This window comes from Primulina tabacum, chromosome 12, assembly GCF_025594145.1.
Source record: "Primulina tabacum isolate GXHZ01 chromosome 12, ASM2559414v2, whole genome shotgun sequence".
NCBI classification, from domain to species: Eukaryota; Viridiplantae; Streptophyta; class Magnoliopsida; order Lamiales; family Gesneriaceae; genus Primulina; species Primulina tabacum.
In genome coordinates this window covers 35,297,815-35,302,684 of record NC_134561.1, presented here as the reverse complement: position 1 = coordinate 35,302,684, position 4,870 = coordinate 35,297,815, and positions in this window count along the sequence as shown.

Sequence of the window (4,870 nt, the reverse complement as noted above, 5' to 3'; positions counted from 1 at the left end):
TCTGCAGACTTAAACACAAAGAGCATTAAGGGGCGCTAGAAGATTCTCGACGCGACCACTATGACGCTCAAGTCAGTTAAGTATTTGATGTGTATATAAAACTTTTATGCAAGAAATGTGAATGAATTATAAATGTCAAACAAACCTGACAAATAGACCAGCAGGTCTTCACCTCGAACTGGATAGTTAAGGATGGGGCAACTGATTCAAGTATGCTTTCAATTCCTTGAACGCTTCTTCACTCTGTTCATTCCACTCAAAATTCTTGGTTTTGTGGAGCACCTTAAAGAAAGATAAACCACTATCAGCTGAACGAAGGTAGCTATTCTCCCGGTCAGCCTTTGGACTTTTCGAAGATTGCGGGGAAAATTCTCAAGGTTAGCCTCAATCCCCCTTTTTGTCACCATATAGCTCAAGAATTTCCCAGTCTGCACTCTCAAGGTACATTTGCTTGGATTTAGCTTAAGTCTGTAGTCACAAAATGTGAAACGTTTGCTCCAGGACAACTATAAAGTGCTCGGACGCCTTGGTTTTGATCAGGATATCTTCCATATATACTTCAATGTTTTTCCCGATCTGCTCCTTAAACACCCAATCCATGAGCCTTTATTAGGTAGCCTCAATGTTTTTAAGGCCGAACAACATAACAACATAGTAGTAAGTTCATGTGGATGTGTCAAAACTTACCTTGCTCTGATCTTCCTTGGCAAAAGGGATTTGATGGTATTTGTGGTAGGTATCCAAAAGAACCCAACAACTCATGGACGGTGGTAGAATCGACCAATTAGGTCTATCCCGTGCAAGGGATAGCAGTCTTTAGGACATGCTTTGCTTAGAACGCGGAAGTCAACACACATCCGCCACTTTCCCGAAGATTTAGGCACTAGAACTACATTTGACAACCAGGTCGGGAAATATACTTCCTGAATGTGTCCGGCCTTCACCAGCTCTTCTACTTGTTCCTGAAAAATTGCTCTCTTTTTCGGGCTAAAGTGACGTTTCTTCTGAATGACTAGTTCTAATTCCTTTGAGACATTCAACTTATGTTCCATCACTTCTCTCCGGACACTGTTGAGGTCGAGCCACTGACCAGGCAAAGACATCTTTGTTTTCTGTAAGCATTTGATCAACTGACTCCTCAGAGGTTCTTCCAATGTTTTGGCTATTTAACTGTCTCCGATGGTCACTCCTCTTCGGAAGTTACTTGGGTGTTGTCTTCGATTAGCTTCAAATAGTCACATCCCCGGGACTGAGGTCGAGATCTTAGTGACTTTATGTTCTACCCGTACTTCTTCTATGTAACTTGATTTTCTGATGCCACTGCCGTAAAAGAGGTCATATTTGGTCGACCTAGGATGTCATTATAGGCAGACGGGGCGTCAAAAAACTTCTTCGTGTGGGCTTCCCCAAGTCTAAGAGTCATGTGTATAATGCCTAAATGTTGAATATAGTGTCCCGTAAATCCAAATAATGAAGTGAGTACTGGTTCCACATCATACTCTCCCAAATCCATTTGATCCATTGTTTCATTGAAGATCATGTTTACCGAGCTCCCCCAATCCACGAATATTCCGGCTACTTCATAATTAGCCATCTGGCTCGGATGACCAGAGCCTGGTTGCGTGGATCTGATAATCCCAGCAAGTCCTTTGGTCCGAATGATATGAGAGGCCCCACCCGAGATCTTCCCACAACGATTTCCATATTTGTTAGCTTTTTGCTACTCATCTTTCTCGCTCGGTAGTAGTCCTTGTCAGTAGGAGGACGCTGTCTCTGGTTATAACCCAGAATGATTTTTCTCCTGGGAGGGGTGTTGTTCTCTTTGAGGCTAGATTCTTCTTCTCCTATCACTGAGTTCGGCCCTCTCCGTGTCAGGATGTATTTCATTTCTATATATTGTGGGATTATTCTCTCTATCTCATGATCTAAATGTTTACATTCGTCGTTTGTATTCTTGTAAGCCTCCGAGGCCCTTGGTCACTTTCCCGAGGTCTGTGTATAAGGTGCTTGTTATCGCATATTTGGAAGGCTGAGGTTATAACTTTAAGTGGGGTATATGTAGCAAACTGGCCCAAGGGATCCGGATGAGTGGATAGATCTGAACGAGGAGCCGAGCTGATAGCCATGGATTTTCTAGGTCTGTTGGTTGGATCCTTCCGCTGATGAGATCGGGCGAGCCGGACTTCTTCAAGAATAACGTACTTCTCAACCTGGGCCAATAGTTCATCGTAAGTATTTGCTAGCTTTTATTAATGATTTCAGAAAATCCTCCATAGTGAGCCCCTGAACGGATGCACTTATCAATAGGTCGTTGGACATGGCAGATGTCACTTCAATTACCACAGCACTGAACCATTGTATGTATTCTCGTAAGCTTTCATACTTCTCCAAATTCCTAAAAAGTCTTGATTTCATCTGGCTGAAGCAGGTTGAACCACCACTGGGCCGATCCTATAAGAGTTGTAAGGAAGACTCGACACTTGATGGGGTCTAGGTACTGGTGGAGAAGTGCAGCATTTTCGAACCACGATTGGTGGTTTTCTAGGGCCATTGGTTGGATCCTTTCGCTGATGAGCTCAGGCGAGATGGACTTCTTCAAGAATAACATATTTGTCTATCCAGGCCTGTAGTTCATCATAAGTATTTGCTGGCTTTTAGTAATGATTTCAGAAAATCCTCCATAGTGAGTCCCTGAACGAATGCACTTATCAATAGGTCAAACATGGCAGATGTCACTTCAATGACCACAACACTAAACTATTGTATGTATGCTCGTAAGCTCTCGTGCTCCTACAAAATCCTGAAAAAGTCTTGACGCCACCTGGCCGAAGCTGGCTGAGCCACTGCTGGGCCAATCCTATTAGAGTTGTAAGGAAGAATCGACACTTGATGGGGTCCACGTTCTGTGGAGGAGTGAAAATTTTTGAATTGTGATCGGTGGTCCTTGGGTGCTGTTGGTTGGATCTTTCCTGCTGATCAGCACGGGCGAGCTAAACTTTTTCAAGAATAACGTACTTGTCTGTCCCGGCATGTAGTTCATCATAAATATTTGCTGGCTTTTTATTAATGATATATGGAAATCCTCCATAGTGAGCCCTGAATGAATGCATTTATCAATAGGTCGGACGTTGAGCATATGGTATTTCAATGACGATAGCTCTGAAACATTGTATGTATGCTCATAAGATCTCGTGCTCCTGCAAAATCCAGAGAAGTCTTGATGTCACGGGGAACGAAGCAGGTTGAACCACTAATGGGCCAATCCTATTAGAGTTGTAAAGAAAACGCGACACTTAGATGGGTCCGGGTACTGGTGGAGGAGTATAACATTTTTGAACCACGATCAGTGGTCCTCTAGGGCTGTTAGTTGGATCCTTCCGAAGATAAGCTCGGGCGAGCCGGACTTCTTCAGAAATAACGTACGTCTCAGTTCGGGCCGGTAGTTCATCATAAGTATTTTTTTGCTTTTTATTAATAATTTCATGAAATCCTCCATTGAGAGCCCCTGAACGAAAGCACTTATCAATCGATCGGACTTGGCAGATGTGTTGGAAACTAAATTCCGGCGTTTGACAAAATATGAACCAACTGATCGAGTAAATTGAACTCAGCAACTGGACTTAACAACTGAAATCAGCTGATCTAATAAAGAAGACTGATCAGTTGATATATTCAGCCGTATGCTAAGCACCCTTCAACTGAACATGTCTCGGGAAAGAACATTCAACCGTCAAGAGACATAGAAGATTGCAACGCCGCACTTCAATCAATACAGCTTAGAAAAACGCATTTCGGTGAAAGCAATTAAGACGCCGCATCACAATAAATGAAGCAAACAATGTCCAAGGAATAATCAAGTAGAAATCAACGGATACAAAGATTCAAATTCATCTCAAGTTACCGTTGGAGAAAAGAAGCTTATAAATATGACAGAAGAACAGCTGAAAAAAAAGGGGAGTCAACACTATTCAAAAGCTTGCTGTCACTCTGTCAAAATCTTAGCTCACTCTTACTTGATATATTCGTAGCAGTTAAGGCTACAATTTTAGCTCACTAGCAAGTTGTAATAATCGTTGAAATTCGATAGTGCTAAGATCAGTTACGCACTGAGAACATTCTGTTAAACTAAGAGTTTCAGTTTTTGGCAGTGTTAAGTCCAAACTGAAGTGGATCAGTACAATTCTTGTATTTGATCAAAGTCTTTTAGTGGATATCCTATCCTTGAGATAGAAGGGGTGACGTAGGAGTAATTAAATTCTCCGAACATCCAGAAACAACCCTTGCCTACTTTATTTCAGTTTCGTATTCTATCTTTCAGTCAGTTATTTTCCGCAACTACTTTACTTTAACTGATTGTCATTGACCAACAAGATTCCGAGAATCAGTTTGTCACCAAACTGAACTCAAAATTAGAAAAGACCAGTTTTAACTGTGAGTGTTTATTCAACCCCCTTCTAAACACTCTTGATACGTTAATCGATCCTATCAAGTGGTATCAGAGCGGTTGAATCTTGTTCTTGAATACTTTTGATATAAAAACTTGCCAGCATGACTTCATTCAACAAAATTCCCATGTTCTCCAGAGAAGAATTTGATGATTGAAAAATCAGAATGTAGGCTCATTTGGCTGCACAAGATGATGACATGTGGTATGTCATAACTGATGGACCCATGAAGATTCTAAAAACAAATACAGCAGTTGCCATTACAGAAGGAGCACCACAAAGAATAGAAAAGCCCAGAGATGAATGGACAACTGAAGATAAAAGAAAAGCAAATCTTGATAATGTGGCTAAAGACATTCTGTACAAAACGCTGGACAAAGTAACTTTCAGCAAAACAAAAATGTGTAAGACAACCAAAGAAATTT